The sequence below is a fragment of the Hakea prostrata genome, chromosome 9, assembly GCF_041222555.1.
Source record: "Hakea prostrata isolate BN-2017 chromosome 9, UWA_Hpros_2, whole genome shotgun sequence".
In the NCBI taxonomy this organism is placed as follows: Eukaryota; Viridiplantae; Streptophyta; class Magnoliopsida; order Proteales; family Proteaceae; genus Hakea; species Hakea prostrata.
The window spans coordinates 7,012,129-7,026,244 of record NC_142608.1 but is presented as its reverse complement, the minus strand read 5'-3'; the positions used below and the strand labels follow the sequence as shown (position 1 = coordinate 7,026,244).

At 36.8% G+C, this 14,116-nt stretch overlaps 4 pseudogenes; all 4 read right to left on the bottom strand.

Moving 5' to 3' along the window:
• Window positions 1-2,953: 2,953 nt before the first annotated feature.
• Window positions 2,954-3,840, bottom strand: LOC149004367 (antimicrobial ginkbilobin-2-like protein pseudogene; annotated as a pseudogene).
• A 2,173-nt stretch (window positions 3,841-6,013) lies between these two features.
• On the bottom strand, window positions 6,014-6,736 carry LOC149004366 (antimicrobial ginkbilobin-2-like protein pseudogene; annotated as a pseudogene).
• Window positions 6,737-8,225: 1,489 nt separating this feature from the next.
• LOC149004365 (antimicrobial ginkbilobin-2-like protein pseudogene) lies at window positions 8,226-8,952 on the bottom strand (annotated as a pseudogene).
• Window positions 8,953-12,084: 3,132 nt separating this feature from the next.
• LOC149004364 (antimicrobial ginkbilobin-2-like protein pseudogene) lies at window positions 12,085-12,807 on the bottom strand (annotated as a pseudogene).
• Window positions 12,808-14,116: the final 1,309 nt, after the last annotated feature.

Genomic DNA, 14,116 nt, shown 5'->3' with positions numbered 1-14,116 from the left:
CACCCTCCATTGCTCTCCATTAATGCCACGCCTCTCTCTGCTCTCCAGCTTCTCGGAGTGAAAGCGTTGATTCCCCTCTCCACTAATGCTTTGATGACCTAGATGCAGCGTTCTACAACTGGAACAAGAGAGATGACACTCCATGTAAATGGAAAGGCATTAAATGCAACTCTGTCACCGGTTTCATCAGCTCCGTCGACCTCTCCAGCACCAACATCGCCGGACCTTTTCATACCATTCTTTGTTGCTCCATAACCTCTCTTACATCTCGCTATACAACAATTCCATCAACTCTTCCCTTCCAGAAGGAATCTTTGCGTGTTGGAATCTCCAGCATCTCAACCTCGCTCAGAACCTTCTTGTGGGTGCCCTTCCGTTTTCCCTCTCTAACGTTCCAAATCTCCTTCACCTCGACCTCACTGGAAACAACTTCAGTGCCAAAATTCAGGTTAGCTTCGGCCGATTCCCACGTCTCGAGGTGCTATCACTCGTTGGGAATATCTTTAATGGAACCATTATGTCGTTTCTCGGAAACATTTCCACTTTGAAATGGCTTAATTTGTCATACAACCCATTCCAAAAAAGGGGAATCGACGCTTTCACTCCAAGAAGTTGCTTTCACTCCAGGAAGTTGAAGAGTAGAGAGAGTAGCGGGGGGTGGTCAGAAGAGACGATGGAGAAATGGGGTTTGCAGAGACACTATTAGGGGATACAATTGGGGTATTCTAGTAATTTCCCATAAGGGAGGATAATTTTGTAAATTTACTTCAGCTGTATAATTAATAAATTTACAGTGAAGATTTATTGTAATTTATTGAATCCAAAATGGGGGTAATATTGTCATTTCCATACCCAGAGAGTGTTTTGGTAATTTGAAAATCAAATTTTAAATGCTTTAAATATAAGTAAGGGCATTTTGGTCATTTTACACGTACACTTAACCGAAAATGTAACTGTGGGTAACTTTTAATTTTGAGTGTGGGTGCCGTGTAATTTAGGAGGTAATAGCGGGTGTACCAATGTTTTACCCCCTTTATAGCGAGTGTTGTGTAATTTGTTATATAATTTTCTTTGCAAATTTACAAATCCAAATCCTTGATTTTATCAAATGCTAATCATTCATTGCAAACCCTAGATCGAGTTTGATTCTTCACCCCTATCAGAAATTCTATAAAATGAGTAACCTTCGAAAGGTGAAGAGAGAGAAGATGATGTTGCTAAAGAATCGAACAAAGAAACTAATAATATGTGGAAAAAATAATGAAAAATGATTGACCTTACTGGGAATCCTTTGACCGCCGAACACTGAATCTTCAAGGTTTGTTCCATCGAAAGATGGATTAGAATGAACGTAAACAAAGTAAAACCCTTCATATCCTTCAAAGAATTTCTCCCAAACAGGAGCAAATGGCAAAGTTTCCCTTCTCAAGAACATGAAAGCAACCTTGGGGATAAAGTTGAAAGGGAACTCCTCAGTTGGAGGAACCACCGATGCTCTCCACAGCAACTCATCTTCGTTCATGTTGTGCATAGGATCAGGTACCTTCAAAAACTCCTTCAATCCAATATGCTCTTTGGTTCTATTTTCTTTAATGGGATGGCAATGGTGATGGTGCCAGTTCCAACTCCGGTGTCGGAGGGGTTATTGAAGCAACAATAATTGTCGGTTCCTTTTGTAAATTGGCAAAATTGAAAAATCCTTTAGTGAAAAAAATATATATTTGTATTTACCATTGAACCCCCGCATTTTCAATTGACACCGTTCGATCATATTTTGCCTAAGTGGCAAAATTTGGGCTACTGGCTGCTGGCAGCAACGCTGCCACAAATAAAAATCCTGTAATGTATAGCTTTATGCCTACAGCTTATATGTAACCGTAGGTAAAAATCATTTTTTCCTATGTAAGTTTTCGATTGATGCCTACGGTTTAATGTAACCGCAGGTAAAATTCATTTTTTTTCTACAGGAATGAGGAAGCCATAGTAATTTTGTTGATTTATGCCTATGGCTTAAAAGAAACTACAGTAATTTTATCGATTTATGCCTACGGCTTAAATGTAACCGCAGGTAAAAATAATTTTTTCCTTAATATTTTATTGATTTATGCCTACGACTTAAATGTAACCGCAGGTGAAAATCATTTTTTCCTATGTAAGTTATCGATTGATGCCTACGGTTTAATGTAACTGTAGGTAAAATTCATTTTTTTCTATAGGAATGAGGAAGCCATAGTAATTTTATCGATTTATGACTACTGTTTCAATGCAACTGCAGTTAAAAATCCTTTTTTCCTACGGGTATAAGAAAGCCGTAGTAATTTATTGTTTTATGCCTACGGGCATGGGAAGCCCGCAGGTAGAAATCCTTTTTCCCTACGGTAAGTGCAGCTTCCGTAGGGATAAGTTGTAGCCTTAAACCCTTTTTTTGGTAGTGAGGGGATTAGCGTTTATATAAGGGCATTTTGATCTTTTTGTTGGGTCGGGGTCTCACCTTTTTGTTACAAATACATCTCTCATGTTTTGACATGGTGTAGAAAAAATATTTTTAAGGCTGTATTCTTGGTTAAACCATCATAGAGCTTGGTAATGGACATAGTCTTTACCACATGAATCTTGTCTTGTGTATTTGAACCCCTTCATGCGCAGAATTGAACTGCATATGGCCACAATGGAACCGAGTGGTCGAGGTTGAAATCTCGACCACTAATTTTGCATATATTGTTTTTTGGTTATAGGTAGACATGGTTGAAATAGTAAAAAAAAAAAAAAAAAAAAAAAAAGGAAGAAAATAGTTTGATCTCGACCACTCATTCCATCCTCACCGTATGCAGCTCAATACTGCACAATTATTGGGCAGCACTGAAGCTCTATTGGGAGGGGGGTGCTACAAACCAAATTTCACAAACAATTCTGAAAAAATAAAAATTAAATTGAAAAAATATTACATGATTAAATAAAAGTGAATTATATTAACAGGAAACATATATGGTACACATGCATGTGTATACAGAGGGATGGATCCTATGCAACACTTTATTTAATAGTAACGTGTACGGTGACCTCCAAAGCCCTACTAATGCATGATGTTAATTGACAAAAGAGTATATCTCATATCTTATATTGCAGCTACCACCAAGAACTCTTCCTCCTTGTTTACCATCACAACAACTAGGAAGATCACTTATCGCATCATTCAGGCACTCCTTACAGTTAGCCCTGGAGAGGTCCCTGGTGCACTGAGCCAAACCATAGAGCTTGTCTGAACCATCAAACTCTTGTTCTCCAGTAGCATACAGTTTTGAACTATGGTCATAAGCTTCAGTTGCTACATCGTTCAGCAACTCTTTAACTCTCTGATTGAAAGTTTCAGGATCACTTACGTTCTGTGTGTTATACATGTAGACTTTGTATTTGGTGTCAATCTTGCCATAGAAATCTTCATCTGAGTATTTCAGAAGACAATAATCGTACCAGATGATGGCTTCTTTGTCATTTGGACAGCTTTGGAGAATTTGTGTCTTTGCATCTGTGATACAGGTCTTACACTCGCTGCTTGAGACATCACCTCGACAAAGACCGAGACCGTAAACTCGATCATCAGAATCTTTGCCAACTGAGACATACCCGAAGCCTTTATTACGAGGAACCGTATAAGAGAGAGAAGACATCGACTTGTTCAGGTTAGTCTCATAGGCACCATTGGAAGTATAGTTACCAGAGTTGGAGCAGATGTAAGAGAGAGGTTCTGCTCCAAGAACTGCTGGGAGAAGAAAAGCGAGAAAGAGAAGAGAGAGAGGTGATAACTCTAGGAAATGCATTATGAAGGGGGATGAACAAGCTAGTTTTTCAAACTGGATGGATGGTTTTCTCTGAGGGTTCATTATACCTTTAAATAACAAACATGGGAGCTTCTGGTGTAGATTTTTTCCTTCTCTTGTGAAGTTCAAAATAGGCCCGGAATTAATAATGTCAAAAATGGGAACCGTGTAGAGGTCATAATGGAACAATTCTACGGATGAATAATTATCCTATCCTTAAATGCCAATTCAAATAGTTGATCTACGATGGTTGGTTGTAATTTTTCCAACAATAAGGTTGACTTAGTAAAATTCTTTCCATATTTATTTAAAAATTATATGTAAAACATATTAATAAGAATAGGTTATCAATAAAAATAGTTTTGAGAATAAATACCAAATACATAAAAAATGAAAAATTACAATTAAAAAAATGATACCAAAAAGGGTCTTAATGTTTTTATTTATTTTTGAATCTTAAACTTTTAGACTTAGTCGATAGAAAAGGGAAAACAAAGATCAACAAAAGCCAACAAATGTATTGAAAATAAAAGATAGAAATGAACTGTTAGACTTGTAGACTTATTCATGGGAGTAGGGAGGGAAAAGATCAATACCAACATAAATTAGAATAATTGAACAATCTATTTTCCTAACACAAGTCTGATTAGAAATTTTGAGAGTTGTAGTATATGTGTTCGAGCCTTGAAAATCCTTATAATTAAAAGAGAATTAAACCACACAACAGGTTTGGTCTATTTATGAGTAACTAAATGTTATGCACCTAGTAAATATATATATTTTTAAGAGATTTGATCTATCTTGATTAAAGTTTATGGGTGTAATCAAGTTGGTCAGAACTAATATATTAATCATAATTATTATAAGTCTAAGTTAGGTTTAATACATTATGAATTTTTAATCAATTTAATTAGTATATCTTAGCGAATCAAGCACAGGAAAGGTACATCCTTCCACAAAAAGAAGGAAGTTTTCTTCTCTGACCTTCAATGCTAAGTTGGGCGAAATTGCACTAAATAGATCAAATAGGAATCCTAATATATGGTCAATGCTAGTCTCAACCCTGATCATCATAAACGGAAGATGGAGTAGCTAGTTTACTTAATGAAGAGGGGAAGGACCTCCTTGGTTTATTTTACAGCGTTAGCTTCTGCGGACTGTACGCATGGAAGATAACATATTGCACCATGGAGCGAACCCAATAGCTGATTTCCTAGCTTTCTTAGCAGCAAAAGATCAAAATTTCTGCTTCCATGTATTACTTCTCATGAGTATGATGATACAGGTTGAATTGGAAAGGGATGTGGAGGGTTGCCCTAGATAGGCATTCATGTAATTAGAATGTAATTTAATTTCTTTTTGGGATATGTACACGCACTTCGACTATATCCTCAGGAGAACTTTTATAATTAATATAGGTGGGGCATCATGTCCGGCCCCAAAGGGATTCAAACTTTGACTTCCTTCGTGGAAGTAATTGTGTTTTGCCAATTTAGCCATCCTTTGAAATTAATTTGTACTTTCTTTTTTCACTTGTAATGAAATTGACCTTTTAGTGAAAGATAAGATAATGAAAAATGTCATGAAACTATCTACATCAAGTCTGATGAGTCCTGAAATAATAATATCAAAAGCAAAATTCTCCGAAGGCCAAATACAAGTTGAGTGCATGAGATAGCATTTGAACTGAAAATATATCTAACTCAAGATGAAATAACATCATAAAGGCTTATTGGAGATGCTCTGAAGGATCAAAACACAAAGGATCAAGTTGTGCGTTCTTTGACTTGGGTATGAGATCGTTCCTGGCTTCTTTGGACTATACTAAGCTTTCAGTGGGACTACGTTGACAGGGTACTGATAATTCACAAGGTTAATACTTGCATAGGTCGAACTTGAAAATCTAAATGCTGCATAGCGCTGCGGGGGTGGGGGATGGCAATACTGCATCCCTATTTTGTTTATACCCAAAAAGATCAAAATACGAAACAAAACTAAGCAAAAATACCAAAATGCCCCTATAGGGTAAACATGCATGTACGTATGGTTCACGCAAGCATTGGTTCCAAATCAAGGGAACTATTTAATGAGGACAAGTGATGGCTTCATCTGGATGACGGGAAGCACAGGTAGCACAAAAGGTCAGGCTCTATAGGATTTGGATTCCTTCTAAACCCTCATTAATTTGCTGGGAATTAATTTAAAAATGGGTAAAGCTCATATCTTATGTAACAGTTATCACCAACAACTCTTCCTCCTCGTACACCATCACAACAGGTTGGAAGCTGGTCTAGTGCAGAATTCAGGCACAACTGGCAGCTGGCTTTAGAGAGGTCCCTCGTGCACTGAGCCAATCCATAGAGCTTTTACGAACCACCAAGCACTTGCTTTCCACTCGCATTCATCTTTGAACTGTGATAAGCTTCAGTGGCTACCTTGTTTAGCAGTTTCTTTGTTTTCATATTGAATGAAGAAGGATCACTGACTTTCTGGGTGTTCAACATGAAGAATCTGGGAGACTCAATATTGCCAAAGAAGTCATTTTGTGAGTATTTCAAAAGACAATAATCGTACCAAATGATGGCTTCTTTCTTTCTAGGACAGCGTCTGAGAATTTGTGTCCTTGCAGTGGCAATGCAGGTTTTGCAGTCTTTTCTTGATGCATCACCTCGACATAGGCCAAGCCCATATACACGGTTAGGAGCTTTGCCAACTGAGACAAATCCGAAGCCTGTGGGAGGAACACGATGGGAGAGAGAAGACAAAAAATTGTTCAAGTTGGTCTTGTAGATACCATTAGAAGAGTAGAGAGAGTTGGAGCAGATATTATAGAGAAATGGGTCAGCTACTCCATGAACACCTTGCAGGAGAAGAAGCGCCAAAGAAAGAAAGTGAATTGACAACCCTAGAAAATTCATTTTGGGTAATTCGAAATGTATGGCGAATTTGGCCAAAAAAACGAAATATGTCGTGGATGGTCTGCTCTTTGGATTGAGATCTTTAAATAATACCAATGGAAAATTTAGATGCTGACTTTTCTCCACTATTTTGAAGCTTAAAACACTATGGGTGGTGTACACGTTGTAATGGATCAGATATATAAATGAGGGTTTCCAATTATGGCGGGTGGTCCATAATGTTTGCGAGACCAATCGAAGTGCGGATTGGTTAATCGATGATGCTATTGATCGGTGAACTTAACCTTGATGTTGAGGTGCTTCCTAGTTTGCTATAATCGTTTGTTAGGGAGGAACGGTCTGGTCGTATTTTTTTTCAGAAATTAGCTTTGATATAGTCTTTTTCTCTTATTATACTATGTAATTCTTGTATTAAAAAAAAAAATGATCGATTGACTCTGGGGATTTTTTGAATGACAAAATCTAGTGCTTTGGTAAAGAATGATCTTCAAAATAAATTCAAAATTATCAATTATAATAAATAATATATTTACATGTGAATCCTCATTCGGAACTGAATAAGGAGATGCCATTAAATTTGTGTAAGATATTTCCTATATTTATTGAACTTGGTTTCACTTAAGTCTTCACTGATGGTGGGAAAATTTTCTAATAATGGAACAAATTTGTTAAACAATAATATTTTGACTTCATTTAATAATTTATTGAAAAATGAATTCATTATTATAGCGGTGGAAATTAATAATGATTTCTATTGAATCATAATAACAATGCCGATCGATTTGTCCCTCATTTCTTAATGGGTATTTTCTTTTCAGTCTCATGAGGTTTGTTTAGTTAGATTTTCTCACCTTTCAAGTAAGTCCTCCTTCTTTCATGAATTTTTTATTAAGTTACAAGACTTGATAGGTTGAATGAAAGAAATTGAAAGAACATAAGAGTATTTTGGTTAAAAAAAATAATTAAACTAACGAAAGCTTAGTTGTCATAATATATTTTTAGCTGGCCTTTTGATATATAACAAGCGAAGAAAATGAAAAATGTCACTTTTTTTTTTTAAATGATTTGAGCCAAACTCAGAAGTTCAAAATGAAGTTCTGTATAAAAGTCTTTTGGTGATAAAAATGCCTAAACTAATGAAAATCATTTGATCGATAATAATGTATTTTAATTCGTTATTTTTGGGTATAACATTGGAAGGCAAATGTAAAATGTAAAATATAATTTTTTTCTCAGACACCCAACGATAAAGCTTTTATTTACATACACACCTTAGCCATATTTTTGTAGTGATACAATATTAAATCAAATTGTTACCCAAAAAAAAAATATTACATCAAATCAAAACCAGATAAAATAAATCTTAAAACCAGAATCCCTTGCATGGGTTGACAAAGAGATCCCTAGATCACACTTTATTTAGCAGTTACCTGCATGGGAGACGACCTCCAAAGTTCCAAACCCTCGTGATGACGATGATCTTAATTTTCTAGGAATTTAAAAATGAGTAAAGCTCATATCTTATATTACAGCTACCGCCAACAACTCTTCCTCCTTGCTTACCATCACAACAAGTTGGAAGGTAGCTTATTGCAACATCCAAGCACTCCTTGCAGGAAGCGCTAGAGAGATCTCTAGTGCACTGAGCCAAACCATAGAGCTTCTCTGAACCATCAACCACCAGCTCTCCAGTAGCATACATCTTTGGACTCTTATAGGCCTCAGTTGCTGTGTTGTTCAGCAACTCCTTTGTTTTGTTATTGAATGTTTCAGGATCACTTACGTTCTGAGTGTTCCATATGAAGAATCTGGGAGGGTCAATCTTGCCAAAGAAGTCGTTATCTGAGTATCTCAAAAGACAATAATCATACCAAATGATGGCTTCTTTGTTATTAGAACAGCGTTTGACAATTTCTGTCTCTGCACCAGCAATGCAGGTTTTGCACTCATCACTTGAGACATCGCCTCGACATAGACCAAGCCCATAAACACGGTCAGCAGCTGTGCCAACTGAGCCAAGCCCGAAACCTGTAGGAGGAACACGGTGAGAGAGAGCGGACATCAATTTGCTAAGGTTGGCCTGGTAGATACTATTAGAAGTGTAGTTGTTGGAGCTGAAGCAGATGTTATAGAGAGGGTCTGCTCCAAGGACACCTTGGAGAGGAAGAGTGAAGGATAGAAAACCCAGAAGTGATAACCCTATAAAATGCATTTTGGTTTGGGAATATATGATGATAACAAGAGATGAATAGGCTAGCTATAGCTTTCCACTTTGGAAGAATGGTTACCTCTTTGAGATTGAAGCCTTTAAATACTAAATGCAGAAAACTTAGATGATGACTTCTCTCCACTACATGCCAGATATGGGTCTGGGTGGTGTACACGTTGTAATGGAGCAGAAATAGAAAATAAGTAATTTATCAAGTTCGGGAATTTTGAACTCATGAAATTATCTGATATAGGATCTAATAATGAATTCATATGTACAGATTCCCTAATAAGAAAGAAGAACGTGTAATATGAAAAGAATTACCAGGTTTTTGACTTCTTATGGCACTGAATAAGAAAGAATATGGTACGACAATGAAAATCTGAAATGTTAATTTGTATAAAGAATTTTATTTTTGACTTCTTATGATTGGGTGGAAATTATTGATGATATTTTATTGTATAACCAATGGAAAATAGATAGAATAAGGTGGTTGTGATGGATATAGAGACAAAAACTTCTGTAGACGAAACAACATATATAGAAGTTCTTATTAGGTAAATTATCCTTATAAATATCACTGAATCAAGATAATGATGAAATTTTCTCAAAAAAGAAAAGAAAAGAAAAGGATAATGATGAAATAATATAGTGGTAAGCAGCTTGGTCCGCTTAAGCAAGGTTCCGGTATCGAAATCTTGTGGATGTAAACTGGGAGATTCACCCACCACAATCAGCTATGTGACCAGGTCGAACATCGAATTTGTCAGGGCAAAGCCTTGAAAACCAGGGGTTGGCAAACAAAAAAAAAAGAATAAAAGAAAAGAAACAAGATTTTTGAAAAACCAATGAATTTTGAGTGGAAGCCACCATGATGCTTGTCCTGCAAAATCTTCGGTTACCCCTTGCTTCCTTGTCTTCTCTCCTTCCCTCTCCTCCTCTTGGCGACTTCCTAATCGTTGTTCTCTCTCCTCTTGACGACTTCTCCTCCCAATTTGGAGCCCTTCTTTCTCTTTCCCTCCCCCTGGCCTAAGTCGTTGGGCCTGGGAAGGTCTATATACATTCAACCCCACTCTTTGCCCTTTCACTTGTTTAAGTCTCACCCTGACTCGCTGCATGCCCCCAAGCCCATCTTCTCCCTCCCCTTTTCCCCCTCTTTCCCCTAACCTCCAATCATCCAACCATCAAAACCCTCAACTCTCACAACTCTTTCCTCATCTTTACTAGACCCTAGGCCCATCTCTAATCGCTCTCTTGGCCTGTCTTCCCCAGCCCCCTCCTCATCCCCTAAGCTCACTTTTCTTCTCCCTCAGCCCTCCCCTCTCTTGGGTTACCCTCCCCATTTGAGGGTTGCCTTCGCCTTCCCCTACATGTGGCATCCTACCTCTTACTTGCAAATTGAGGACCGCCTCTTAGATGCTCTTGAGATTGAGCTAGTGGGTTCTTGAATTTGGAGACCCTTCTCCTCGTTTACAGAGTCGCAGGAGTAGCAGCCATTGTACCAGAGGGGCGCAGTCGCTTTGATCACGAAGATTTCATCATCGATTTCAAGACTTCCGAAGAAAAAGGAGATTAACATGAAATCCTAGTCCCTATTACTTTAGCACCTTGTCTTGTTTTTTTCGCTTTGCTTTGCTTAGGGCCTCCATGGCTTTGTAAAGGCTTTGCCCTTTATTTAGTTTTTACTTCCCCCTTCCCACTTTTTTTTCTCTTCTTTCCTAAGGAAAAAAAAAAAAATTTTGAAAACACTAAAAACCTTTGTCTCCAATTTTCAACATTTTCTTCTTTTTATTTGTTTCTTTAATTTAGCGAAAATTGGCTTTAGATAAATTCAATATCTGTCTCACAAATTCCTAGAATTGAAGAGGTTTAGATGAAAAAGAGAGAATAACTATAACGTACAGCTAGAACTCTCTGCAATAGTCTCAAAACAAGTTTAATGAACACTATTTGCAGCTCAAAAATGTCTTTTTATTACAGAAACAGAAAATAAAAAACGTGTTACTTGAAAAAAATTGTGTTTCAGAAAAGAATCATTACCAAAACGCTGAGTTTTTGATCAATCATTTATAGCCAAGACTGAAAGTCAGTTCCTTAGTCGACTAATATTATTTTGATTTACCTTGACCTTAACCGTTTGAATATCAAAGCCCAGATCTTGATCAGTCCATATCATCAATCAAGTTTTAATCAGAACTTAATCAGATTATTTCAGGTTGATCAAATCCGCCCAATTGGAAACTAAAACTCAAAATTGGGTGAGCATGTATCAATACATAATATACATTCATTCATGGGAGGAAAAGAACGATAGAAAAATTTCTATCCAAAAGGGGGAAAAAACCAAAGAATACTAGACAGAAATGAACAAGGTGTTGTGTCAAACTAATGAAATTCCATAAAACTTAGCTAACATAACCAACCATATAAATAGGTGAAGTATTACATGACTAGATAAAATTAAACCTAGATGTTAAGATAATAATGGTTTTTCGCCCTCAAAAGATAAGATCGAACCCCAATCTATGTCATGATGCTTCTAAGAAAAAGAGTTCCTCCAATCCCTCAAGGTTTGCAAAAGGTTATATCATCTCAACAATTGGACGAGACTCAGTGTTACAATCAAACACACAGGAAACCCAATCTATGTAAAACCCTAATGCCAACCCTATGTAAATCAAAATCTATAACAAGATTCTTAGACTACTGTTGAACAATGACTCTTGTATCTATATATATTAAGTTGGACTACAGTAAAACTCAAGGAAACAAATCACATTCTGTGGACGTTGGTTGCAGAGATCAATCAAACCACGTAAAACTGAGTCTTTCTCTCTCCCACGTTTTCTCTCTATCTCCATCACTCAAAAACGTCTCTCTAATCCTAATTCATGGCATCTAATATTAGAGTGCAAAATTAGTCCTCCTATATTTCACACATGGCCGTGGATGGTGCACAAGCATGCATGCATGAAACATGTTGCCTAATTTTTTGAGCTCATAATTTTATGGCTAGAGATGGTATCTAGTAGGTATATATAGATCCACTCTACTTATGCAAAGCCTTCAACATCGAGTCCGCCCCCTTTAACTTGCATGGATTGACAAAGAAACCATTCCCTACTTAAATTATGATGTTTTAAGACTTCACGAAGGGGTAGAGCTCATATCTTATGTTACAGGTACCACCAATGACCCTTCCTCCTCGTCTACCATCACAACAATTAGGAAGGTGGCTTATTGCATTGTCCAGGCATTCCTTGCAGTTAGCTGTGGAGAGGTCCCTTGTGCACTGGGCCAAACCATAAATCTTGTCTGAACCAACAAAAACTAGTTCTCCATTAGCATACATTTTTGAACTTTGATAAGCTTTAGCAACCACCTTGTTCAACAATTCCTTTGTTTTCTCATTGAATGAAGCAGGATCGCTTACGTTCTGGGTGTTCAACATGTAGAATTTTGGAGAGTCAATCTTGGCGAAGAAATCATTGTTGGAGTACTTCAAGAGACAATAATCGTACCAAATGGCGGCTTCTTTGTTATTGGGACATCTTTTATGGATTTCCTTCGTTGCATCAACAATGCAGGACTTGCAGTTTGTGCTTGAGACATCACCTCGACATAGAACAAGCCCGTAAACGCGGTCAGGATCCCCGCCAACTGAGACATTTCCGAAGCCTGTGGCAGGAACACGATAGAAGAGAGAAGCCATCAACTTGTTCAAGTTGGTCTCATAGGTACCATTAGAAGTGTAGTTCCCTAATTTTGAACATATATGAAAGAGAGGTTCTAGCCCAAGAACACCTTGGAGAAGAAGAGCGAGGGAAAGAAGATGGAGATGTGATAACCCTAAAAAATGCATATTAGGTTGAAAACTGATGATAATGAGAGATGAAGAGGTTCTCTTTCTTTCCTTCTTTCTTGATTCTGAAAACGAAGACAAGAAAAAAGTTGTCCCCCCTCCTTTTTTTAATAACAAAGATTTTAAAATAGAAAACCATGCCAATATAGGATTTGATTTGGGTGGTTCTCATCATACGAGGACATAATTTATTCAGACCCCAAATAATCTAGGGAAAATTACGTGATTAGCTACTTTTGGGTTTTCCTTCACAAAAGTGACCACTCAATGTTTTACTTAATAAAACTAGCTAAAACTGAGTTTGCATTTATAAAACTAACTAATATAATTTTTCATTCCTTTGGATACTTTTAACCCCTAAAACTAACCATATTGAAGTAAGGGTGTAAACAGATCGGATTTGGATTGGATAGTGGTAATACCATATCTGCATCCTATCATATTTATGATAATATCCTTTCGGTTTTCGAACGGATTCAGTCGGATTCGGATGATAATCGGATAATTATTTATTAAAGTAAATTCTTCTAAATAGTCATGTATATAAATTGAATATAGGTTTTCGACTACTTGTTGATATTTTTACCATTTTATTTGTGAGACTAGTTTTGAAATTTAAGAATTTAACAACTTCGGTAGTTATTTTAGTAGAAAGTCTATAACACTAGTCATATATGTCAAATAAAAAATTATAAAATCAAAAAAAATAAATCAAAATAAGTAACTTAATCGGATAATTTTATTGGACGGATAATAATCGGTAAGAAAGGGGTATACCATATCTGCGTCCTATTAGTAGTCGGACGGGTTCGGATACTGCTAAACGGATGCGGATACGAATTCAGCAGCGGACTTCGGTTATCCATTTACGCCCCTACACTGAAGAGGGAAATATCACTATTTTGTCCAAAAGGGATTCGTCACTAATTTTTCTTACCCTTTGGATATTTTCGCCCCCATGATTGGTGTAGTCAATTTTTAAATAGGGATGAAAAATCACTATTTTAGTTAGCTTTGTAAATGCAAATTCAGTTTTAGTTAGTTTTGTTAAGTGAAACATTGAGTGATTACATTTGTGAAGGAAAACCTAAAAGTAGTTAATCACTAATTTCCCTATAATCTACTTACTTGGTGCAAATCATTCTCTGAGGAGGAGATTGTCAAGGTTGGGGGTGAGGTTAACAGGAAGCAAGTCATAAAAAGAGATGGTTACAATAGCTTTTCTCAATTCTATGAAAGCGATACTTCTAAATATCTTCCAGAATGAGTTTCATCCAAGAATTTCAATAGTCAACGGATGACATTTGTG